The 27,971-nt window shown below is 38.4% G+C and overlaps 1 protein-coding gene across 3 annotated transcripts in view; it reads right to left on the reverse strand.

The window, feature by feature from the left end:
• Window positions 1-27,049, reverse strand: part of LOC105219960 (sterile alpha motif domain-containing protein 5) — a 277,220-nt gene extending 250,171 nt beyond the window's left edge. The window contains exon 1 of one of the 3 annotated variants that reach the window (XM_029045174.2): window positions 26,009-27,039. The gene's annotated coding sequence lies outside the window, so the exon portion shown is untranslated. Of the gene's footprint in view, window positions 1-26,008 lie in introns of all 3 variants that reach the window. The other 2 variants (XM_011196323.3, XM_054226157.1) reach the window with 2 other exon arrangements.
• Between the last annotated feature and the right edge of the window lie 922 nt (window positions 27,050-27,971).

Below are 27,971 nucleotides of genomic sequence, written 5' to 3' on the forward strand. Positions count from 1 at the left end.
ATAAATAAATTGAGCGCGTTTAATAAAATTCACTTTCCAGCCACAATTGAATGCGTCTTTGTCGAGAAAAATTAAATTCCTTGCCACACATCAGTCTGCCTTAATTTTACGACATGTTTGTCTTTCGTCTTTTTTATTAAACAAATGCACGTGACACGGGGATTTGCTTGCGACACAAAATGCACGAACCGAACCGAATGTCCAAATGGACAGACGGACGTGAGTATCAGATTTTACCTTTTAACGCAATAATGGGGGCAGAATAATCGTCAACGTTAAAACTAATAATAAATGGCAAGAAAACACTGTGAAAGCGCAATACAAATCACGCATACAGAGAAGGCGGCGAGTACGGAGTCCGGCAATCGTGTTGACAGTCAGTCCGTCAATCAGGCACTCAGGCAGTCACACAGCTGACGCGCGTTTGGTCCGGCGAGTGCAATCAACAGCGCGCCCGAAAATGTCAGCAACTACATAAAAATGTTGCTGCTGCCACTTCACGCGGCGCGTACGCAAGGCAATAAAGCAGGCGGCGAGGAGGGCAACTGAACCGCCGCGCAAGTTGACACGAACATGTCACGGCGAACGACAGGACATTTCCGTAAGCAATACCCAGAGCAGCAATAACAACAACGCTGTTTGCAGCAAATAAAAGTTGCTGGCGACTTTGGGTGAATTGCAAAGGAAGAACATTCGGGCAGGACATCAAGTGAATAAGAAAATTAAAAGGCGAACTGCACAACTCCAACTCAATGGCCAGGATGGCAAGGCGCTAAATGCAAACAACGTTGGACGGTGCGAAGCGATACAAATGAAGCGAAACGCGTGTGAAGCGATAGCGAAGAACGAAGGCGACGACGCCCACGGTGGCACTACAGGTGTCGGCGACAGCGCGAACAGCTTTAAGAGCGCGTAGTGACCGTCAGAGGGCGGTGGGTGTGGCGCGTGGGCGTAGCGTTGCTGGTTGCCAAGTGACTTGAAAACGCTTTTTATTATGCTCTTCACAGAACTTTAGCGCGCTCAGGGGGCACATTGACGCGAGTACCATAATATTTTAATAGGTGAAATAAACAAACAACAAATTGGCATGGAAGAAAGCGGAAAAGCTGATTCTGCATAAATTGCCGCAAGTGAGCGCATAATAACTAACTCAGAAAAGGTGTGTGTCGGGGTGTGCTGAAAAGAGAAATATGCGTTAAAAAGTTGCAAATAAATATTTTTCAGCTCGCAAATGCATTCAAGTTGATTATTCAATTAAATTATTCCAAATCAACGCGCAATCGAATTTGTGTATTTGCCATGAAATTCGTTGACCGAAACCATTGAACATGGCGCAGTGAAATTTATTTGCTCCACACTTGTACTTGTGTTATGTATATATATAACTGTACATCAGGTACATAAATATATATGTATATACATATATCAAACACAAAATATGTGTGTGTATTTGTTTTGCCCAATAAATAAATATTTGCACAATTCGATTTCATAAATTAATTCACACACCAAATATGTGCAATGCTATGTTTTTAGTACTGCAACAACAACAACAACAACAACAAATATCAGCTACAAATAAATATTTCTTGGCTGCCGTATAAAATGTTGCAACTGAATTCTGTAAAATTATTTCAGGCTTGAGTGCATTCAAATGTCCTTTCGGTAGCTCTGTATGTGAGAGAGAATGTGTATACTTATAATATATATATCAGCAAATGCTTTCACATTTGCAAACCACTTGCAAGGAATGTGCCTCAAAGTATTCACTGTAACCATATAAAGCATATAAACCATATATTTACATACGGTTACTGACAGCTTATTGGGTACAGCAGCCAAAAAGTAGAATTTTTTTATTCTAAAAGGATTTAAAAAAAAAATATTTTCTACTATTTTCCCATACGATCAACGATGCTTCAAATTTGGGTAAGACACTGGTCTTATACCAAGTCCAAAGTATGCAAAAATGCTCATTTAAATTTAGCAAAAAAATAAGCATTTTAGCGAGAACAGCAATAAAATTAAACCCAGAAAACAGAAAATACAACAATTGATTCTATAAATATAGCTTATTGATGAATTAGTTTCCAATTGGTGGGAGTCCTGACCATCCTAGAACACTAAATTTTGATTCCAGAAATTGTTGCTGTAACATGATGTTTTTCTGGCCTCGATTTCTGTCAAAGATTTCTAGTTATTAACTCCTACTTTTCCACACCAGTTTTTCCTTCACTGCAGTACAAATATTCACACGATTTAATTCAACTTTGCTTCTTCGTTATTAGTAAATTGCATACAAGTGTTTTCTTGCGGTTTTCGTCATTTGCACTCTTAGAAACGCAATCAAACTGCTTGTGTATAGTTTAACATTATTAAAGCAGAATTTCATGAACGCCTGAGGAATTTCGACAAAGTATTGAGAAGCTGTAGGCATAGTATGAGTTCTTTTATATCACTATAATATTGTCATAACGGAAGCACAAAATTATTGGGACTTGAAAAATAATTCATAAAAATCTTACTCCGTTGGAAACCATATGGATAATTTTTTCGTAAATTTTTGTACAGTAAAAATTTTAGATGCCTTTGTTGTCAAAAATATATAGAAAATCTTATAAAATTTAAAATTCTAATAACCTACTTTTAGGCTGAGTTTGAATTTTTTTATTGACGCTAGTTGATAAATTTTAAATATATTCTTTTGCAGCAGACATACTTATATAGGTACATATTTGCTATATATTAGGTTAGCAAATATCTCCCTTCCGTTTTTTTGGTCTGTATTCAATGCTTTATAAAAAGTGTTACAGTTATCAGATTTATTTCAAATATGCGTCGGTTCGTTCGATAATCTGTTTCCCACCTTATTTGCGAAGAACTCGGACAGCCACTTTTCACAAAATTCTTTTGAGTTCAACATTACAGGTGGTAATCTCTTGGCGCTCTATCTGGGCTATATGGTGAATGCGATAAGACCTCTCATCCGAGCTCCCGTACCTTCTGACGAGTCATCAACGAAGTGTGTGATCTGGCGTTGTCCTGGTGAAACACTACACACCTCCTGTTGGCCAATTCTGGACGCATCGGGTCGATCGCCTGCTTAAAGTGGTCCAGTTGTTCGCAGTGGATGGTAGAATTAAGCGTCTGGCCATATTGGAGCAGCACATAGTGGATGATTCCCGTCTGATCCCACCAAACACACAGCAAAACCTTTCTGGCCGTCAATCCCGGCTTAGGCACTGTTTGGGACGATTCACTTGACTTCGACCACGACCGTTTTCGCTTGACATTGTCGTATGTGATAAATTTTTCGTCGCCAGTCACCATCCGCTTAAAAAATGGGGCGAATTCGCTCCGTTTTAGCAGTATATCGCAGACGTTGATTCGGTACAGAAGGTTTTTTTGCGTCAAATCATGCGGCACCCAAACATCAAGCTTTTTTGTGTATCCAGCCTTCTGCTGATGGTTTAAAATGGTTTGGTGACTAACTCCCTTCTTCCTGGGCGATGTCACGAGATGCCACATGTCGGTCTAACTAGATGTTTTCCATGATTTCATCGGTATTCGTTGTCACAGGTCTTCCGCCGGCTGGCTTATCCATGGTGTCGTTTTCACCCGCTCTGAATCGTCGAAACCATTCCTCCGAAGTGATAGAGTATCATCCCCCAAAACAACATTAATATCACGGAACGTTTCTCTACCGGATTTGCCTTTAACGAAGGAAGCCTTGAATATGGCGCGAGTTTCGGCGTTAGTGAACTCCATGTTTACACGTATATAACTGTTGAACGCAATATCCAAACTAATCACACATTAGCGTCGTTTTGTAGGCTATGCCAAAACCTTTCAAAGATGTATAGTATTGTAAGATACAAGATTTTTTCCAACCTAATACTATATACATAATATATTATTAGAACTACTGATGCTGAACTAAAGCGACTGCCTATGAAAAGTAAGAAATATTGCTGCAGCGGATCCTGTGAAACGCCGATAACTAAATAACGTAATTAAAATTAAAAACTGTGAACAATAAATTTGAAAAAAAAAACAAATAAAAATATTTGTAAAAAACTTAACTTTTTTATTGTTAATTTGAAATCAATACAAATAACTCAAAAGGCACTTGAGCGCAACAGCAATTATGACAAAGGCAATAAAATTGGTATTCATATTTGTGTCTGTTTATGTGTTTATGTTTTTTGGTGGCTGCCTAAGTTAAGTGAAGCGTAATTTCACTGTGGTCGCCACCATAAAAAGAAGTCACACCAATTTTGATATTCTCTTTATTTTACAATTATTTACACGCATTGGAATACACAAATAAAGATATACATGTATATATGTAAACGATTGTATAGTCTTGTGTGTTGACAGCGTGTTGCAACAGTTAAAATTATACAAAAACAATATATATACACGAAGCAATCAATGCGGAAACAACAGTAAAAACATGAGTATGTCGTAAAATTAAAAAATTTCAGAAAAAAAATTTAATAATAAAATAAAAATTATAAAAAATTATAAAATATAGACTATAAGTACACACATGTGTATGTATGCATGTATGTATCCGTGTATGTTCGTGTTTGTTATAAAATATTTTTAGGAGCATGTCCATAATAAAAAGTGGTAATAAAAAGCGTTGTTGGGCGCGTGAAATTAATAGTAATAAACTGAAGAGCACGGGCACACACACACAGAGACACGCACACACGAACACACTCACTCAAACTCTTCACCAGCATATTTGTGCTTGTTTTTGTAAATATTTGATATTTTTACAGCTCAATCGTGTGATCGCATCTAATAAACATGTATGGCAATTACTTTTTTTGGTGCTGTTGTTGTTGTTGTTGTTATTGTTGCTGTGAGTTTTTGTGTGTTTTCTGCTGCCCAAATGACAGTGCGCGCAGGCTTTGGTACTCTGAGGCCGTCATTAAAGGAGTGTGGGTAAGAGAGGGTGAGGGAGGGAGTGGAGTCTTGGCAGCTGTGCAGTTCATTAACACGGCCGTACAATCATAACAGTAATAATAAGTTTATGTATATAAAAATATTTTTTTTATGAAAATATATTAAAAGGCAGCATTTATGACACGGCGGAGAAGGAGTGGAAGTGGAGAGAAAATGAAAAGTGAAAAAAATATTAAACAAAGAGCGCATCTGTTGCACCTATGCTTGAACCGGTGTGAAGATCTTTTCATATATTTTAATATAGATGTATACACCAGGAAGATGTGAGGCTGCTGACCTTTTCACAAAACGGTTTCATTGCAATTGTTTTGTATACAACATAAATTTGTCTGTCATCTCATGCACTCTTTAATGCCGCGCTATTTCACTTTTAGGCGTTTGCCAGCGCCTTGACCCCGCCAACCAAGTGTGCGGCTTTAATGCCTTATCGCTTTTCTAATTTACGATGCTTGTTGACTGCTTTATAACTCCGTATGTGTTTGTTGTTGCTGACTGCCGCAATTATTTGTTGTAATTTTATGACTTCCCAAATAAACTGCTTCTTCTACTCAGGCTGCCTTGTTTACTTACACTTATTTATTTTAACACTTTTTTCTGTTGCAACAACAAAAGCAACGAGCGCACTTGCGTTTGCGTTGTGTCAATTGCAGCGGCTCCCACTCCACGACTTATCGTGCCTCATCAGCAACACTCGACTGCAGCAACATCAATTACTTTAAATCCATTTATATATGTGTGCTTGTGTGCAGTCATCAGTTATGTGCTGCCTCACGCGTGAGCTCCACTGTTTATCAATAATAATCAAATAATTTCTGCTGATATTTTTCAGCGTACCATTCTAATGTCTATTTGCTCATTTGTTTGTTTATAAATATTTACTTAGTGTCGAGTTGTTAGTTGTTGCTGCTTCAGTTGCTCCAAGTGCTTGCTGTTGGTCGCCTCGGCGTCGCCGCGCTTTGGTGGCATGTTGCTTTGGATGCGCTCACTTTGTTTGCTTTTTGCTGGAAATTTGTACAAATTAGTGCCCGAAATTATTGTGTTTCGAACACACATTCACACTCACTTATGTACTGAGGTACTGAAGTTGTTTATGATAGGTTTCACCTTTCACTTCCAAATTGCTTTTCGATGAGTGTGGGTATTTTTGGTGGAAACTACCGCATAACTACCTTACTGATAACTGCAAGTTTTTGTGTACATAAGCTTAAGCAGCAGACACGATCAACCAACAAAAATAGATATATACTAATGTATACACAGTTTGAAAATTATAATAGATTTTACAATTACGATTGGAGAGTATTCCCAAAATATCGAACAATTCTCAACTGCAGTTATTATGTTGTAAATATAAATATACTGTAGAAAATCTGCATTCCCAGCTGTTTTACAATCACTTAATTGTGATCCATCACAAACAATAATCATAAAATCCTTAAATCTATTAGCTTATAAAAATATGATTTTCTTTAAAAAACATTTTTGTTTTTTCGGATAGGGATTTGAATATTTCTTTTCTGAAATACTTAACTTTCAAATTAAAAGCCTTATAAACACCATTAAAAATACATTTAACTTATTTTTGAAAATTTTTCGTAGATTAAAATTTTATAAAAGGTGGCAACTCTGGTCATTATGTTTATGCTGATGGCAACCCTAGCTCCAAACTCTACATCATCACATATTTAGTGTGCATTTCTTTAGTTTTACTTTTCTCGGTGGATGGTAACCCTATCCCAAAAAAGATCCGGAAAGTTTTTTTTTATACTCTACCCATTCCATTTAAAAATAAAAACTTTTTATAAGTAGGAACACCATTCGAAAGCGTTGTCGGTTTTATAGCATGTTTTTTTGTCGAAATCAATAATATCTGGAAGACTTTCTGTTTGATAACCACTATGTATTACTTTAAACAGGTTTAATTATCTCTCGACAACCGAATACAATCATTATATTTCTGTTTCAAAATTATTTTTGTTGAAAATTTTAAACAATACACAATTGTATGGTCCGAAGGTACGAAAGTTATTGCTTTTAGGATTACTCGGGTTATCATAATAATATACCCCAATGAGTAGTTTCCGCTTCATCAATCCTACCGCATTATGGAGGACAGGAAAGTTCTTCGTACTCAACCAATTGGTAGAAGTTATGTATAATCTTTATGAAGTACCTAATAAGATCACGTCGTACACGCTTCCGCCTCAACCAGATGTAGATGAGTATTTATACTGCATTACTAAGAACAGAGCAGAAGAATTAGGTCTGATTTGAGGATTGTAACACTCTTGTGAACTTGTGTAAAATTATTTAGAGATCTTTAGAGAATTATTTCATGAACTTATCGCTAAACAGATTTCAATGTCCGGAAAAGATCTCTGAATCCCCATACTATATAGTGCTCTTATACACATGTATATCAACACTCTGGATCATTAAAAATAGTACGTTATATGTCTCAAGAAAACGTTCTTTATAGAACTCTCTACTATTAAGAAATAAGCCGAACATCCATTTATAAAAGCTTTTATAAAAAAAGCTCAAGCGTCAATGCTCAGAATACAAAATAAGTCGATGAAAATGGAAGCGATGCTCAAACAAACCCAACATGGGTGCTTTACGAAATCATATCTCGTGGCGTGCACAAATGTTTTATCACCGGAAATCATTAAATACAATACAAAGTCTTCAAATATCAGCCAAAAAGACAATCCCAGCGTCTAAAAATACCTACAGTTATTTACAAGTCAAGGTCGCACCCTTTCAAGTCAAATTAATAGAGTTGTGCGTTTAACACTCTAACTAATACCAAAAATATACACAACCAAAAACAAATATGTTCGGGCATATGTTTTCGCGGGGTTCCCATGCAGACCTTTTGACGCTTCGTTAGCGACGCACTCGGGCGCTGCGACGGTGTGTGAAACTGTCTAATTAGTCGCTCATAAAAACGTGCAAACTATTACCTAAAATAAAAATGTCCAACAGCAAGCTGGTAAAATAACAAAAAAACGACATCTAACCCTTCACCGCTAAACAATAAAGTTAAACAGCGGAGTTTGGGCAGTTGAGGCAGTGAACCAAAACTAAACTGTTGTTGTGTTTGAGCGACTAGTGTTGTTAGTTGCGCATTGTCTTTGTGGTTGGTTGTTCACTAGTGTGTAGCGCTATTGTTGTTGTTGTAACTACAGTTTGTCACCACTCAAATAGTTACCGGTCAGCGGCGGTTGCTGCATGTTGCCGTTGGCCATCAACGGTCGTACAACAGCTGCAGTCGGTTGACTTTTCGCTTTTCTGACACTGCAACGGCAGGTTGCACGCCAAGTGCCAGAGGTAGAGAGGTGCTTTAGTTTAGTTATCAAGCAGCAACGTCGCTCTGACATCATTATTGCGTATAATTACGGTAATTGAGAGCTGAAAATGAATGGCGAACGTTGAGAATGAAGATGCGCCAAAGCGGACAGCGGAAGGAGAAATTAAAGCATAAGCAATTTTCGCAAAATAAAAATGAAAGAAGAAGCAGATAATTTTAGCTGCGTCTGGCAACAGTGACTGCAAAGGTATGCAGGCAACATGCAACACCGGCAGCGTCGTTGGCCACACAACAGACAGTGGAGGCAGGCAGCCAGTCAGTCAGTCCGTGTAAGGGATTATTGTGGTATTTTCGAAACAAGTTTTCATTTTTTGCGCGACATTCGTTGGCTTGTTGTTGCGCCCCAAACTGAGAGTGTGTGCGTTTGTGCAACACGCAACATTCCAGCTGACATTAACTCTTCAAAAATTAAGGCACAAAACCGAAAGCGCAACATCAGCTACATGCATAAAACAAATTGTAGCGGCAACAACAAAAACAAAAAAAAACACAAAAAACAACAACAACAAAAAAATACATATGTAAGGATTCCGATGTCTGGCTGTGCAACACATTCCGGCATAGCGACACAAGTGAGTAAGGTTGTGCGTGTGTGCATGCAGACAAATTGCGCACAGCCAACGCAGTCGCTCAGCGCTCCCCTTGCACACCGCCTACTCATCACTCGACACATATAATTAAAAACATGTTATGTTTATGGTTTTTGGGTAGAAAATGTTTTCATTTCATTTTCGTTTTTGTTGCTTTTTTTTCTTCCAGCCACATAAAAAGGGTTAAATTGTGCAGCAAGCCGTGACGTGAGGCAGCAACAGTAACAACAAATTTGTTATACAGCAACTATAGAGTGCAACATCAGCACTTTGTCCGCTACGCATTACTTGCAACATATGTTAAGCGCTGCGCTTGCAACACACCGCGCCACAACGCGCAACGCCGCTTCGCAACAGACAACTCATTTCTGCCGCGCGCACTCCTCCAGCCGCATTTTGGTGTCTCGTTGTTGTTATTGTTTCCATAGAAATTGGTGTTGCTGCTGCTGTGGCTGTGAGTGCCGAAAATTTCATCGTCCGCCTCTGCTATGTGGCATTTAATTAGCGCATAATTATCGACGCGCTGCGCTGCGCGCCGGCAATGCGCTCGCGCAGATTATGGTCAACAGTTGAACATGTCAACATGGAAGAATCAGTTGTGCTGACATGTTAATTGGACTGTGCTTGCAGTTGTTTATGACACTCACACATGTGTACATCACGCACATCACGCACACATATGTACAGATCATGCCACATATGGCTCGCTTATGCTTGCTGCATTGATAGCATTGGAAGTAATGTGGTAGGCGTTGCTGCTTTTGTTGTCAGCGCTAATAGCGCATCAGCGGAATGGCTGTTTAAGTGAAATCTCTGATCGTGTAGTTTTTTGTTATTCTTCTGAGAATTGTTAGCTAATGACTTGAGGGGTTTATTCAATCAACGCTCTCGTGATTTGTAGCAGTGTCTCCATTTAAGTGAGCAGCAGTCAGCCTATGCGGAGTTCATATTAATTTGTTGTATAAATTTTTGGTTTCAAAAGCAGAAGAAAGATCGCCCTTCAACAGCACAGATTTAGAAACATATTTCTGCCAAGAATAAGCTTTTTGTATAATTCATTTGCCTTGGGGATTTGAATAAAGATGTTTAGCTACCATAAATGAGGAGAAGAAACTCGGCGAAGCTTCCGCCAGAGACGCTTAAGCCAATTATATTGATATATAACTATACCTAATTTCTATTGTATGAGTTAATTTGTTGGGCCAGAGCCTTTGAGTTGGAATTTTACGGTCCGAGCGTTAATTTTTGATCGGAATCAGATTCAAGCAGAAAGTTAAATAAATATTTTGAATATTGGTAGTAAAAACAACTAAATACCTAAAATGTTCTCAAGATCCTCTTCTCAAATACCTCAAATAGGTATTCATACTGCTTCATCAAATATAAGTTGGTTTTACGTTTTTTATCGATTTTTAAATCCGGTTGAAGCACATTCCAGGAAGCTTTTTTATTACCAAGCTTAACTTCTTTCGAAACTCCAAGAGACCCACTTTCGTTGTCTTATGAAAGTTGTACTCTCCATCCACCCAAAAATCGTACCTACACTGTCTCACCAGTTCATCTACTTAGCTTTCCATAGCTTTCATTGTGACCAGCCGTTGCAGAAATGAAAGCTTAAAGTACAAAATGAAAGCTTAGGTAGCAGGTTAGATGATAGCTAATCAATTTCTTCAAGATCGGGCTTCAACGAATTCCTCTTAGTATCAGACTTCAAGAAAGTGCTCGCAGGAACGAAATTTAATGATGATGAAAATGAAATAGTCAAAACTGATACCTGTTTTGCAGCGAGATACAAGCCATACAACAAAATTGGTACTGAAATGCAGGCAGATCGCCCTAGTTAACTCCTATGTTAAATAGAAAGAAATCGAATTTTCCTTAAAAAATCAGTTCTTATTTAAAAAGCTATGCAATTTCAGCTTCTTTCTTAGTGTGTAATTAAAATAATTAAGTATGTCATCCTTTAATTTAAGCTTCTGAATCACAACACCTCATTTCTTTACTACGTCACCTGCAGCTTCAAGGAAATCACAGAAAATTACCCCAAAGCATGCACTTAATCCTGCTCCGAACTTAACTTTCAATTTACAATAACTTCGTTATTTTCTCGAATGCTACGGTTTGATGTTGTATGCACACAAAAGTGTATTGAACTTGATCAGCACTCTGGACTCGGCACTCCAAACGATTATGCCAGCGAGCGAAGACAAAGGCGACACAGTAATCAGAGTGCAAAATAAGAGGCCTCATTATTGCTAATTAAAAAGGAATTTCGAATAATCGAAAGCACACTGCAGTTGCCAACGAGCTTTGATGTCTCTTGGACACGTTGAACTTTGAACCCGACGAAGGGTGGAGAAAACGAGCAGAAAAATCAGAATGCAACAAACGAGGAGCAAGTGCAAAGAGCAAGTGGAGAGAGAAGTAGAGAGATGGAGAGTGAAGTTGATAGAAGAAGAGAGTAGGAAGCAAGCGTAAGCAGCAGGAGCGAAGTGAAGTGCAGTCAGTCAGCAGCGAGCCAAAACATTCAACGGCGCTGTAATTACTTTGACTCGCAGCCAACTTCCTGCTGTAAAACTGTGTGACAGTGTTACCGAAACCGAGCGCAACAATAGCAATAACAACACAGAAAAGCTAGCGTGTTTTTGTACGAAGCAAGAGAGAAAAAAAGGAAAAAAAAACAAAAATAAAGAACAGCGTCAAGGCAATTGCATAAGCGGTGAATGAAAAGCGTTCAAAAACAAAAGCTGGCAATAATGCTGGCAACGACATACATACGTACATACTTACGAATATATGTATAGCTAACAACGGGCGGCACAGCGTATTTTCTTGCTTGCTTTTGTTGTTGATTTCGTTTTTATTTTATTTTTCTTTTTTCGCCTTTTCCAACGCTTTTGTAATAATTTCAACTTGTTTATAAGCCACTGCAGTTGCAGTTGAAAGTTGCACCGCAAAAACAACAACAACAACAAAGCCAAATTAACAAAATAATACGATGAAGAACAAGAAGAAGAAGCAGCAGCAATAGTGAGCAAAACTAGAAAAAAAGCAACCTTGTTGCAACAACTACAACAGCAGTACGTAAAAGGGAGTCACAAGCCGAGTCAAGTTGCCTGCCAACACTAAGCACAGCAAGAACAACAAGTGCTACAACAGTAACACAAAAAACCGGTTCGAAAAAAATCAGCCAACAGCTGCAACGGCACATAGCACAAGCAGCAGTAACAATAGTGGGCAACAACAACAAACTAGAACTAAGCCATATTGAATGCAATGCATCCTTCTTCCACTTTGTATATGGTTCTATGTGTGTGTGTGTGTGTGAGTAGTAATCGAGTGAAGCGCATTTGCATGTTGATTGCAATAAAACAAGTGCACTTTTTTCGATTCGACAGTCCCCCACCTCCTCAAAGACTGGGCACCGACCCCTACCCTACAATCACACAGTCAACACCGCTTCATCTCAAGCCTGGTCGCCACAGCTAGCTGCCTACGCCTCTTCTTAGGCCACTTGCTTCACTGCTGTTTGCTCTACTCCACACCCTTTGCGCCTGCTGCCGTCTCCCCCTCCCCAAGTTCCATTTGTTAGCGCCGACTTTGGCCATTTGATTTGTGCTTGTCTTGTCGACCCAAAGAAAGGGAAAATGAGTGGGAAAGCGCTCCATTGTAGTTGTTTGTATTTGTCTTTGCCACACACACACACGTCTCTCGTCGCTGTTGACTCACGCCTAAGTGGCAGGTGGGGTGGCTTAGAAGGACCTGCATTCAGCTGCGGCGTTCGGAGGTTCAGTGATTTTGAGGGTTCCGGCGCTCATGCAGTCGAATGTGCGGCTTATCAGTCAGTGGTTTTACTAGTTCACTTCGATGCAGTTCAGTTCGCCTTAATTATTGCCTTTAGTTCTTAACTCGTCTCGCTGTCGGTGCGTGTGAGTGTGTGTGCTGTCGGGGCCTTGATTGCAATTTAGTTTTTTCTTTCACGTTTTTTGCTACAGCAAATCTGCAGGCTTTTTGTGCTTAGCTTTTGTTGTTTTTTCCTTTTAACCGTAGTCATTCTTTTTGTAATTTGTACATGTTTCGCTGCTTCTTCTTCTTCTTCCATCGTGTATTTGCTTATTTCACTCTCTCGTCCTACTAACTGCCAGTATCGTTGCATTACACCGATTTGCATTCAGCGCTGCATTTTCGGCTTTGCCTTTCCGCCTTCTCGGTTATGCTTCAAACGAAGAAACATGCAGAAGCCCGACAAAAATGTCGCAAAAAGATGCAAAAATCTACGAAATTTCACAATCACAACTTATGGACACACACACAGCAACAACAACAATGGTGACTGGGTGCGCGAGTCTTTATTGCTGCAGCAGTTCGCCATGTCCCGTTATTACTTAGTTACTAAATCGTAGATTTTATTTGCCATACTCACCGCAGCGTTTATTTACTTCATGGTTTGTTGGGTTTTTGCCAAGCCGCAGGAACCGCAGCCAGAAGCCACAGCCGGCGCGCAATAACAGTGTTGCCACACTGCCACTCTGGCGCTCTGGCAGCGCGTTGCATTTTCCAAAAAAGAAAAAATAGAGAAGAAGAAACAGCAGTAGTAGAGGAAATTTCTTCATTTTTGTGTGTACTTTTCGTCGCTCCCTCTGCCTCTTTCTTCTGCCATCCTTAAACACTTTTCGCGGTTTGCTGCATTTCGCATTTGACTTACGACATTTTGTGCAATCGCTGCCACAGTCGACTCGCTCCCGCCGTAGCTGCCTTGGCTGCCTGACAAATGCATGCTGCTGCGTGTATCGCTGTTGTTGTCGCTGCTGTTGCTGTTGCAGTTGTCGCTTGGTGCACTGAACCGTGGCCGCCACTGTGTTGGGTTTCCAGTTGCATTTACGGAAAACGTTTGCCGTTTCTGCTGCTGTCGTCTGAGAATGCGAGTGCGTCTGTGTCCCAGCGACAATGATTCGCATCAGGTTGTGGCGGTTAAGGTTCTAGTTGCATGGCTGTTGATTTAAGTTCTTTCTTACTGTTTTTGTCATTGCACTAACGCATCGCACTTTGTGGCTAGAGGTGGCATACACTTTGCAAGGATTTTTCTCAGTTGTAACGAGAGACTGACTTGCGTTTTAGCATAACCGGAAATGGTAGTTAAATTGATACCCCATATATACTCGTTTATTGGATAACATGGAATAATTAGTATGTGTGCATTGAATAATTGAGCGCCCAGACTTATTTTTCTTAAATCAATATCAGTTACTTAAATTTTATTATAAATTTTCATTATATGATCTTTTACAACAATAACCAAAATGGCATACAGAGCGCAGGATCTGCACAAGCATGTTTTGCTATAAGAATTCCGGAGCTATGTCGTTGGAATCGAAAAAGTTATGGACTTAGTGATATTTTGAACCAGTTCATAACTAATCTAAATAAATCAGACTATGTATATCCTCCCAAAGTTGGACTTCAATGGTTCCTTCCAGGTGAAGATACCCTCCAGATGGTATCCACTCTAGATATCAATTTAGAAGAGATTTAGTAGGGTAAAATGATACCATATCTAAAGAAGAAGCTCACTGTCAGAAAAACTCCACCTGTCCATAATCTGGGTACCAAAGGAAGTAAGCGGTAATAAAAAAGCAGACGAGTTGCCAAAATCAGGAATATCCCTAGATGAATCCGAGGCAGAGGAACAGAGGTGAACCCGTGGTTCGAACAAATATCGCAGAACAGATGGAAATCTATAACCAAATGCAAAATGACAAAGCAGATATGGCCTAAATATGACAGGATACGAACTATTGACTTATTAAATAAATCAAGAAAGAGTATATACAGCCTTACTATCACCATAACAGGGGATTGGCCATTTAGAGAACATGCATTTAAAATGTTCCAAACTATAAGAGAATAAATAAACCGCTTTATTTTCCCCAGCTCTGACACTAAACCAGACATAGAGCACTTGGTACCAAATCTTGAATGGCTGCCCAAGAAAAACATAACAGAAATAAGTAGTATCTTTGAGAACAACGCTGAAACTAGATAACAAGTTATAAAGGTCAAGATAATGAGCCATTATGACCTTGTGGGTGCCTACCTTGGTTTAATAATGGATGTCACTCTTTCAGCTTTAAGTCAAGAGCAAATAAAGAGTAAGAGCCCGATTAGAGTCAAATAGATAATAGACTTCTGTCATCTGTAGTAGATATTAAAAACACTAGGTAAGACTAGAGTTCCAGTTAAAAAGTAATGATGTCGAGACCCGACCTAAAATTGTCATCTTTAACCAAGTTATAGAGAGGTTTTTCTTCGACCAAAAGTAACGATTCTAAAAGAAAATGTGATTGAAGGCAAATTCAAACTTCGGTGTAAGAATTTTTTATGCCGTTAGTGAGGAAAGTTTCTGATTGACATTCACTTGGTAGTGGCCAGGAACGATTCTTTTGCATATGACTCATGCAGCTCACGACTTCCGGTTTTAGACCAAGTATCCTCTGGGTAGCCAACATACAACCGTTTGGAGGTGAGCTAAAGTGAGAAGGCGATGTCCGCTTCTGCGATTGTGCGTAGGGTTTGGGACCCACCAAATAAAAAAAACCTCCCCAATGTGAATAAATAATTGGGAAATATACTAATATCCATTTTCATTCTGACGGCTATTTATTAGCATGACGAATATGAAAATACTTTGGTCACATAAATACCTACAGATAAAAAAAATATAGGTATGGTAATCATTGCCGAACTTTCGTACGGATATTGGTACTGCCTGAAAGCTCTCACTCGAATAAGTGAAAAAATGCAACGAAGTATGAAAGCTTGCTGTCATACTGGTAATCTATCGCACAAAAATCCGATTTACGCTAATCATTTAAATGTTTATGCGCTCATAAATAGTTTATGTATCCTATTAAGTGCAACACTAGCGAATGCATAAATATTTGCTTAATTTAGTTATATTTTGTTTTTAACGTATAGACTACTGCTTCAACTACAAAATCTAATTAATTAAAATAAATGAACGGATACTACAGAAACAACAAAAACAAAACACTAAAACGATTTATTAAACAAAAAAACCAAAAAATAAATAAAAACAACACAAACAAATAGTTATAATAAACTAAATATTTGCAAATATTCATAACAGCATATTACTTTCAAGCACAAAAAACAGTGTACATACACGTGTGAGAGTGTGTGTGTCCTTGTATGGCCGTAGGCACATATTTGCCTGATTAATTATATTTTTATTCATATCTAAATTTCCCATAATTGCATAATTATTTTTAATTAAACGCGTTGGAACGTCACCCAGAGCTATTGTTTTGTGTTTCGTGTTTTTGTTAGCGGCCCACCTGTTAATTCATATATGCCGACGCTCGACGCTGACGACTTAGCGGATTATTGCGCGCCCGTTTGTTTGCTGCAATTTAAGCGGCCATAAACAAAAATGATGAGCATGAAATTCATAATTACCCAATAATGAATGCGGCATAAATTTAGTGTGTGAAACTGCCACACACTCGAACACACGCGGTCGTATGCGCCGGCGCATGCTTGGCCATGAATTGATTTACTTTTACGCGCTTAAATAATTTATGCAATGTTTGTGTTTGTTGGTTTGTGTAAGTAAATGCATATTTAAATTTTTAATGCGCGTTTTCGGTTTGTTGTTTATACCGTTTATAGGCGTGTTTACATGCCATATTGCCACATCACACGCCTCGTGTCGCCCGCCACACACGCCCAGTGGGCACTTAAATAAGCCCGTGGCATGACTGCCAGGTACAAATTGAAGGCGCATACACACAAACAATAACAACAACAATAACACACGCACTCTATAATGAAACAATTAAAAAGCTTGTTTGTGGTCACTCCGGCATGTGTGTGTGTAATGGCTTTGTTTGGCCTTTGTTTACGCTTGTTGGGGGGCGTTAAGCCTCCTTCTTGCTGTTTACCTTTAATTATTGCATATTTAATTCCAATTAAATCAATGTTTCTCTATGAGTTTATGTTGGCTTGAACGAAGTGGCTCAATCAGCGGGTTTATTAAGACTTCGGTGATTTTTGCGAAGAGAAAATACCTTTTCATAACCTTACTTTTCAAATATTCGTCATCCATATTTTGTCGTCGATAATATTCTTAAACACATCTAAAACAACAACATGAGCTGAATCAAAGTGATTTTAATTAAAATCGTCCAACATTTTGTAAAAATCCTTGAAAAAATCTCATGAACCACAACTAACTTCACTTTATTCTAAGTCCAATTCATACTCAAGAGTTTTTGTTTACATACACCATAGTATTTTCTTCTTAAATATACGACCACGACTCTTTCTAAGTTGAGTATTAGAGAAGTATTCTTGATAAGACAAAACTGAAGGTTTTTTATATTGTATAAAAATATGTGTTACAAATATTTTACAATTTTCACCATAAATAATGTAATTTGATGATTGAAAGGACTTCTTCATGCGAGCTTTAAGTACTGACTATACAAAGAACTGTCTCTATGGTCCTCGAGAGTCTATCAGAAACTTTCCTCTCGAAACGCCGAGTCTATCCCTGGCAACCCTTCTCATCTCTTAATACCTCTGCGAAGGAGGTTTAGGCGGGAAACAGTCAGTGGAGAAAATGCGCTAGGAGCTTCTTCATGGATGGGTCAAAACTGGCGGGGAATATTAGTGAAGGGGTTTACGGACACTTCTTATCAACTGTAGGTTCAGGCTTCCTGACTATTGTCAGTAGTATTTTTTAAACGTAAATGGCTGCTGTAAAGTTAAGTGAAATGACGATCCACTCTGATAGTAGAGCGGCGATACTTGGCCTGAGTTCCTTGTCTATGCGCTCAAGACCGGTTAAGGAATACTTCTCTTTACTGTCAGTGGCATCATGCTACTTCACAGTTAAACTGGTCTGGGTGCCTGGCCACAACGGAATCACGTGAAAATGTAAAGCTGATGAGCTTGTAATGTTAGGCACATCACTCCCACTCATAGTAAAATGGAAAGTAGTGGGAGCACCACCTGTTCTACTGAACGGTTGGGCCTTAACTGAGCTGGTCAGCCACTAGTACTTGGAGAGTCTTTCGATTCTTCTGATCTATGATGAATCGCAATTGCTCTAGGAAACTCTTAACCCTCAGCAAAATTCATCTCTCCTTAGTCTAATTGGTCACAATCCCATCGTGATCTAAGCTGTTAGATTAAAAATTGAAGCGATACTAACTGGAAAAGTTGCCTGGAAGAGGACGAGAGAGATTATTTCATCTGAAATGTCCTGCGAAATCAAGAAAAACATTGCTTGGATTTCACTTTTTTGAACAACCGTTGGAATTAGCAGATATAGAAATATAGAAAATATAGAAAAATCTCTGCAGATTTATTGTAGGTTCAGGGCGCTTTGTCGATTCTTAATATCTGATCAAGGCGGATAATCCTGGCTTCACAAAGGTCTTTCTTTTATGGGGAACAGCGATACAACCTAACCACCACCAAAATTTAGCTTTCATTAAAATTATAGAAATCTTCAGATTACATTGACCAAAAAAACAACAAAAATACATTAAAATCAGAACAAAAAACAACAACATTAAGCCGTTAAAAGCATTAAGCATTAGCCAAGTATGAGCTATAATTGCGATTTGGAAGCAACATACACAGCACAGAGCACATCAACGAGTAAACCCATTAAGTACCTGGAAAGCAAGTTTGTGGCCTAAACGAAATTACTAGACGAAGAAGGCAGCCTCAACTCGCCGAAGATCTTGAGAAAAGTGCACTGCGCTGAGGTGCAAATCAACGGACACAAAGAATGTAGTGCAATAATGGGCAAAGGCCTACACACCCAAGTGGACAGACGTAAAACAAACAACGACTGCAATTGTGGACAACAACAATAACAACAAAGAAGATGATGAGTACACATACTTCAGCGGCAACTGAGGATTGCTGCAATGACCATGATTATCAGTTACAGTCTGCAGCATTGCATGTAACGACGAATAGCCACAGCAGAGTGTTGCAACAACAACAACAGCAGCGATTGATGCGCTTTTTGCGGCAATGGATTTGCTATGAAAACTATCGGTGCAACAATGTAATGATGCAACAGCAGGAGCCACCGTAGCGAAAAGGAAATCGGCATCTTGCAACAAGCGCACGTTGCACACGCCGCACCTCAAACTGCATCGACCGCAAACTCGCTCTAAGGCTTCAAGCCTGTTCTTCTCTGCTGCTGACCATCTTTGGCGTTGCCATACGTTGACTCTTTTTTGCATTTTTTGTTTGGCTTGCAATATCACTTGCTGTTGTTGTTGTTGCTGCTATTGCACTTTGTTGTCTATTAGCAGCTGCCTTTTAGTATGGCAGTTAGCTGCTTGTGATCCCTTTTCGTTCGCAATCACAGCGGACGTTGGACGGGACGCCTGTCGCTGCTCTCGGCTGGGATTGCACTTTTTCACTTTAACTAACAACAGCAGCAACAACAACAACCACAATTTCTACCTGCAATGATTTTTAATGTTTTTGCGCAACATTCCCATCCGTCTTGTCGTCTCTGACGCAAGCAGCGGCAACAGCAAATGTTCTCCCCTCTCCACTCCTCCTGTCCTGCCTTCATTTCCTCCACTCAATTTGATCTTCTGATGCTGCTACTTAACCACTATTGCTACTTACATTGATTGCGCTTTTGGTTGATTTGTTGTTGTTATTGTTTGTTTTTGTTGTATGGCAGCTTGCAACCGGTTTTACTGGCTGCTTTTGCTATTGTATCTCTTCATCTCGTGTTCCTTTTTTGTTTTCTCGCTGCTTATCGACAGCTTTGTCATGTTGCTGCATTGCATTGCATTGGCCTCTCGAAGCCACTGAGCCTCGGCTGTTTGCTGGCTTGATGACGAGGCTTTGCTACTAGCTGCAGCTTTATTTGTTAGATATCGCTTTGTTGCAGCTATGCTTGTTGTTTTTTTATCCCGATTAATGCATATAAGCAGCAAGTTCTAAAAGGTCATTATAATGACTATATATATTTGGATTTGTATGCCTGTGTGTGTGTGTTGTGAAATATTTCACAGTTATTACAGTTATTAATTTCGACAGTTCTGCTTCATGGAGGTCATTAGTACTCTAAATATGAGTCACTTTTGATTTATGTCATCATATAGTTACAAACTTAGCTTTAATGTATCGAAACTCTTTAAGCTAGAAGATTATACATACATATATACGTAGAAGATATATATTGACCCCGTTTAAGGTAGAAGATCAAATAAATACTGAACTCGTTTTCTCAATATTTTTACCGACATTTCTTAGCAGTCTTCGTCTTAAACGTTCATTCAAGCCATTCAATAAAAAGAGAAATTATCGCATGATTAAAATCAGGGCTTTAAAAATTCTCAAACATTCGACTATTCAGTTAAAAAATGTCGATCAGTATTCGCTCAAAAGGCTTTTACCCAATTTCTGCCTATTAGAATAATTGATTTTAATCGCATATTCGACTGCACACAAGATTGGCACTTGAATTCAAAAGTATATATGTAGTTCAATCTGGGATTGGTCTAGAAAATCTCATAACAGCATTACGAACAATAGACGAGTTCCTTTTGGCCCACAGTGGAGCTTAAAGGTTCTTTGAACTACTTTCGCTTAGCAAGATCTATCTCAGCGCTATCATAGGTGTGCTCACTGGTCACTGTCCGATAGGTATACATGCGGTGAGACTAGGGATCCTGGCAGGTACAAGCTGCGAAAGGTGTTTTAAGGAAGGCGAGATGGAATAACTGTCCAAGTGAGATCTTCTGCAAATGCTTTTTAACCTAACCTAAGCAACTCATATTAGCATCAGTTTATATTGTTCATGGTATAACTCTCCCTTAACTCATAAACTCAACGAGTTCAACTATGGATAACAACTAAGATTAAAAGTATTTTGAACCGATTCCAAAGCATAGGGTAAATCGCATGAAATTGCCATGATCTGGAAGAAAGGGCAAGAGTTGGAGTAGAAACGAGAGTCTGTCAGACTTTTTAAAAGCAAAAACTGGATCTAGTTTTACAGTTATTTAACGATGCTCGTTTAGACCAAAGAGATCAGACTATGCTCTTTCGATACAGCATCACTCGTGATTTTATAATACCGAACGAAGTTTCATTTAAGAGGACCTCGTAAGTCCTTTGACATTAATACGGCATGATATTTTTATGAACCCTGACATATTTTTTGAAGAATGTTTATCAAATTTATAAGAAATTTAAGAAATTTGAAGAACGAGTACTATATATCTAATGTCCACCACATTTCCCATCATCAGCGTTCATTATTCGCGGCGCTTGGTCATTATCAGTTATTAAAGCAACTTTTGTACACGTTTTACTGCTTTCTAACGGCGACGACAACGATTTGCCACCGCCACAGCCTGATTCAGCCTTCATTATAAAAAACCCAACTTGCAACTGCGATTTGCAACACAAATGCTGTGCACGTTGCAACATCGGGATTTCTTTTCTATAAACGGTCTAATGGCGCTGCTGTGCTGTGCCGCGTTGCATATGAATTGCATATTTCACTTTGAATTTATGTCTGTCTGTCGTCTGTCGCCTAGTGCACTTCACACAACTGCGGCGGCCACTAATCAAGTTGCCAGCGCTGAGGCAGGCAGCGCGCTGAAGAGTTAAGTCCAGCTTTGTGCTGGATTAAGTTCCACAAGCGCGCTTTGATATTTATTATGCTGCCTTTGCCGCACACACATGCACACATACACACATGCACAGTTGCAATGCTGCTCCATTTAGCCAGTTCTAGCGCGCCATAAAAGGAGCGCGTGTTGTCGCATTCCAGCGCTTTAATTTATTTAACAATTTTCCAATTCCAACGCTTTGTGCTTTTCCTCTGTTGCCGCGCTGTCTTTTATTCTTAATTTCGCTGCAATTCTATTTATTTCAATCGCCACATTCCTCTCCCGTATATACTTGGTCTTTTATCTGCTTTTGGACTGGACTTTAACACCAAAGTGTTGCTGGTGTGGATTTCAAGCGTAATTGGCGGCTCTGGCTGCGACGCGACGTTGGCTTTGGCGACTTCATTGCACCAACGTGCCACATTATATGTGGTCACTTGCGACATACACTTCTTGAACCTGACTAGCTCATATTGGTAGGGAGTGCAGATTTTTACCTAACCCAATTGTAATCGTTGGATTTTATTGAAAAATATATCCTATAAACTATGTCGTTAAGGGTATAACTTTCATTAATTTTTCAAAAATAAAATATTTTGAATTTAATCTTGGTATATTCATTTTCTCTCAATATTTATAAATGCTACAATAATAAACATCAATCGATTTTTAGAATTCGAAAAAATGGATTTTTAAAATCAAATTTTGGCATTTTCGAAATTTTTCAAATATTTGTACCAAAAATTTCAATATGTTTGAAATTTTAATTTTAAATTTTATATGTACATTAAACCTTTGGAACTCAGTGGTAAAAAATTATTTTCGATCAAAAATTTAAATAATTGATTTATTTCCAATTTTAAATTTCGAAGTTTAAAATTATCGAAAACTTTAAAAATATTTATCAAGAATGAATGAGGCAACTTTCGAAAAATTTGTTAATAATATTTAAAATACAGTAGAACTTCCATAACTCTAGCTTCTATAACTCGACGTTGTCCATAACTCGAAATCTTAAATTGGCAATAGAAGAAAAATTTCATAAAAATTTCCTTCCATAAATCGAACTTTTCGACCGGGGCATAATACAGATATTAAAATTCTACTATCAAAGAACAATTTTAAAGGAGTCCCTATATTCGTATGGAGGCGACCAAAAATTATGATATTACACTTATAGATTTCATAAATCGTGTAACGATGAGACAGACTTCAAGAGCCAAACAATGGCAGAGTGTAAAGGATACATGTTTTAATGTATTTAAATAAAACTTTTTGCGAAGTAAATAACTAAAGCTGTGAGTAAATCTATATTTTATACATTTTGAAAAATTTATGTTTTTATGAAAATTTCTATAACTCGAAGTCTCTCTAACTCGAAATTTTTTTTGTGGATTATGGTGATTCGAGTTAGAGAAGTTCCACTGTATATGTAATTTAAAAACAAAAAAGCTTGTTCAAAGATTGACAAAAATTATAATTTTTTCCAAAAAACAAAAAAAAATTAAACTATACTATTTTCGAAAATTTCGAATATGTTAAAAAATCTCAAAACAGCATTTTTGGAACTTTTATAACAAAATGTATTTAAAAATAGAGAAGTACTAATTTTTACAGTTTTCGAACATTTCGAATTTATTACAAAATGTTAAAAAACTTTTTTTTCGAATTTTCGAATATTAAAAAAAAAACTTTAAAATAGCATTTTTAGAACTTTTATAAGAACATATAATTAAAACTATAGAAATACTAAATTTAAAATTTCGAATTTATTAAAAATCTTGAAGAAGCATATTTTAACTATTAGAAACAAGTACATTAACATACAAATATTGCACTTACATATACATGCATTCTGAAAAAATTACAAAACAAACGAAATTGGAGATGTTCGAAAGTTTCCGTTTATACTTCTTAGAATTTAATGTACATAAGTAAAGGGTGATTTTTTAAGAGCTTGATAACTTTTAAAAAAAAAAAACGCATAAAATTTGCAAAATCTCATCGGTTCTTTATTTGAAACGTTAGATTGGTTCATGACATTTACTTTTTGAAGATAATTTCATTTAAATGTTGACCGCGGCTGCGTCTTAGGTGGTCCATTCGGAAAGTCCAATTTTGGGCAACTTTTTCGAGCATTTCGGCCGGAATAGCCCGAATTTCTTCGGAAATGTTGTCTTCCAAAGCTGGAATAGTTGCTGGCTTATTTCTGTAGACTTTAGACTTGACGTAGCCCCACAAAAAATAGTCTAAAGGCGTTAAATCGCATGATCTTGGTGGCCAACTTACGGGTCCATTTCTTGAGATGAATTGTTCTCCGAAGTTTTCCCTCAAAATGGCCATAGAATCGCGAGCTGTGTGGCATGTAGCGCCATCTTGTTGAAACCACATGTCAACCAAGTTCAGTTCTTCCATTTTTGGCAACAAAAAGTTTGTTAGCATCGAACGATAGCGATCGCCATTCACCGTAACGTTGCGTCCAACAGCATCTTTGAAAAAATACGGTCCAATGATTCCACCAGCGTACAAACCACACCAAACAGTGCATTTTTCGGGATGCATGGGCAGTTCTTGAACGGCTTCTGGTTGCTCTTCACCCCAAATGCGGCAATTTTGCTTATTTACGTAGCCATTCAACCAGAAATGAGCCTCATCGCTGAACAAAATTTGTCGATAAAAAAGCGGATTTTCTGCCAACTGATTTTGGTAATAAAATTCAATGATTTGCAAGCGTTGCTCGTTAGTAAGTCTATTCATGATGAAATGTCAAAGCATACTGAGCATCTTTCTCTTTGACACCATGTCTGAAATCCCACGTGATCTGTCAAATACTAATGCATGAAAATCCTAACCTCAAAAAAATCACCCGTTATAATGATATTTAAATTTTCAGCTCCTTTCGTTTTTTTCTTGTACAATATTTTTTTTTCATATAAAAAAATGTTTACAAAATATCCAAAACTAACAGTAAAAATTTTCTACAATTTCCGAAAAATATCAAAATACCAAAAATAACAATGCGCCTAATACCCAAACACTGCGCAAATTTTCATTGCAACTATTGTTCGAATTCGAAACAAAGCCAAATAACTATGGAATCAAATGAAATCCAAGCAGCAATTAGGGAAACCCAAACGATTTGATTTCTACGCTCGACAATTGTCAGTAAATCCGTTTAACATTTCGGGTTATGTACATACACAATCAAATACGCATTCAGTAAACCGCACACAAACACACACTCACACACAAACATCTGTATATTCATTCATTTATACAACCATTCATCGATAAGAAAATAGCATTAACTGGCGAGAGCTGGAGACTAAGTTGGTGTTTGGTGTACCAACCCCGAAAACGAAGCAGGCGAGAGGCAGTCAAATAGCTAGTGACTGAAAACAACAGGCAGGCACATGGCACACAGGGTGAACACACTGACAGACCAACAGACGGACAGACAGACAAACAGGCTGGGAGACACAAGCTGACAAACTCATACGCCGAGCGACAGGCCGAGTGTTGTGCGTACAGGACACCTCTGGCATGGCTGAGGCACAGCACAGCACCACAGAGCTTCAGCGCCGCAACGCAGGAGAAAAGCAACAAAAGTAACAAGTAACAAGAAAGCAAAACATAAAATAAAATAAAACACAAACAAAAAACATGCCAAAAGAGCACATTGAAGAACACGCAACCACAAACATACACTCGCACTCAGACACACAGCGCCGAGGCAGATTTCCCAAACACCGGGTGCAATCAATAAAGCAGCTTAAATATATCCTTAAATATCCTGCATAGCGGGAATTACAATAACATACAAGAATTCCAGCCGAAAAGGATTTCGCTGCGAAGAACTTAAAGCGAGTGCGAAAGGAGAACAGCGAAGCAAATGAGGAAAACAAGTGAGAAAGTGGAAAAGTACGAAAGGCAGAAAACTGCGTGCGGACTCAAAGGCAGCAGGCAGGCGGGCAGCGGAAGCAAAACCAAAAGAAGAAATAAAAATAAAACAAAACAAAAAAAAAATAAAACAAAAAAAAAACACACAAAGTCAGAAAACACAAATCCAATTGGAATGAGTAGCGGAGAGCAACACGCGACCAAACAGAAGGTTAAGGTGGCGGAAGGCCGTAAAAATAGAGACAAAATTGGAGGAAAATAAAATAATAAAATGCCTACAAGGAACACAACAACAACAGCAAAAGTAACAGCAACAAAAACAGTGTGCGCCTACGCCAGCTGGTTGTGGGTGGGTGCCGAGGTGATGGCGGAGTAAAAGCGACCGCGTATGTGCGGCCTTAATGCGGCGCAGAGGAGACGTCTTTTGAGCGCTTGATTGGTATTTTTAGCATTTAACGTGAAATTTTTATGAAAATACTCACATTTTTTTTGGTGATGGGCCGCCCAAGGCTCAAGGAGACGAACGATGACGATGCTCCGACTAAAAATTATTTATTTACTTATGGTGCGTTTCGCTTGCGCTGGCGTAAAGTCAGTCAAGGTGCTGTCGTTAGTGACGGTAGGGCCTATAAGTCGACGATTGCTTGAGGTGATGCTCAGCTGTTCGTGGCAGCGCCTTGGCATATAAATATTACAAATTTCAAATTTGTTTATTTTTTGATGCCACGTTGTTGTTGTAATATGCTTTGTTAGCTGTTTACAAACGCTTGACTTGCGATATTCTGCCTTGCTTAAGCGTTGTTACAATATTTTCACAATGTCACGCACCTTGCAACATGTACTTGCAACAATAAAAAATTTTGCGTATTTCTTTCAGAATTGGTTTGCACAAAATATATTACTGGTTGTTTGACCTTTGACACGACCTTTGTTGGAATAGAACTTACACGTATAAATACACTTTATTTTGCCACACGCGGATTGAGTATCAAATTTAAGCGTTCAAGTTAACTTGAAGAGGAAGTCAAGTTGTCAAGACTTTAAATAACTTTAATACGAAAGCTTGGCACTGGTCTCCAACAACTTTATCATGATTATCATTGCTTTATCATTCCATACACTTGCACACTCTTTCAATCGTTCAATAATTTATGCAACAAACGCTTGTGGCGCAGCAAGAATGCACCTTTCCTTCATTTACTTGTTGGGGCGGCGACGTTTCTTTTTTTGCGTACTGTCTGCCGCTCCTTGAACACCAACAACGTGCTGGCGGATGCTGTGCTGCACCGTAGACAGCTTTAATATGAACAAACACCCACGAATTTCTAAACTGCAGTAATTTTACTTAGTATTTTCTTATAAATTTATAACACTCGAATATCAAGCAATTTAGTTAATTTAATTTTTCTTATGTTTTCATTTCATTTCACAGAGTGCACACACACAAAACAACGCGAATTGCCGCATTCTTGGCGCACGGACACCTCGTTTAACACGTCTAAATACGTTAATGCACGAAACCGAACTGAAAATGCAGCGCAGCGCCTCAACGCCAAATCAGCCAAACGATAGCGCTCAGCACAACACAGCACGAACTTCGACACCGATGTTGGAACGCAGCGCAGCGGCGGCGCGTAGCTTGTGGAGTCCAGCAGACGTTTCGCATGCTTCGGAAAACCAGTTCGAAGTTCGAATTGCGATACGAATGAATGTGGGAAGGCAATTGAGTAAGGCGAAAGAGTACCGCAGCGCTGTTGGCTCCAATGGTGAGGGTTGGGGGTAAATTGTTGATTGAAAAGGGTGGGTAGGAAATTTTGAATTGGAAAAAGTAACAAATATAACTCTGAAAGAATGTTCTGTTTGCCTAGTATAACAACCTTTACTTTCCAAAAATTTAGCAAAGCTATAACTTCTGAAACTAGCCTATCCTTGGTTATCAAAAAAGGGGTTCTCTACGCGAATCATGATGACAAATATCTATCGATAGCTCTTTTAAAAGGCAAAATAAAAATACCAAACTTTTTACATTAATGAAAATGAGAGACAGCTTCATGAATCCACTTTAAATACTTTAAAGAACCTTACTAATAAGTTTGAACCAAACTCCTTAAGAGACTTCGAAAGCAAACCCAAAATAGCGTACTTAATCTTGACCGGGATTAAAAATAGTTTAGCTTTAATATACATGAGATAAGGCTGTGGTCGTAGATCTTACCATAATGAAATTGTAATGAATACTCGAAAACCTATCGACAGACATTTTCGAACTAAAAATACATATATCACTACACTCCTTATGATTCTATAAAATCCATCTACACGGTATGTTCAAACAATAACGAGATTTTTTAAATTCCGCGGGTTTGGAGAGACCTTTAACCGATTATTCGAGTTAGATTCTCACTTGTTAAAAGCTCCCACTTCGTTGCTTATTGGCCAAAACCA

The sequence above is a fragment of the Zeugodacus cucurbitae genome, chromosome 2, assembly GCF_028554725.1.
Source record: "Zeugodacus cucurbitae isolate PBARC_wt_2022May chromosome 2, idZeuCucr1.2, whole genome shotgun sequence".
In the NCBI taxonomy this organism is placed as follows: domain Eukaryota; kingdom Metazoa; phylum Arthropoda; class Insecta; order Diptera; family Tephritidae; genus Zeugodacus; species Zeugodacus cucurbitae.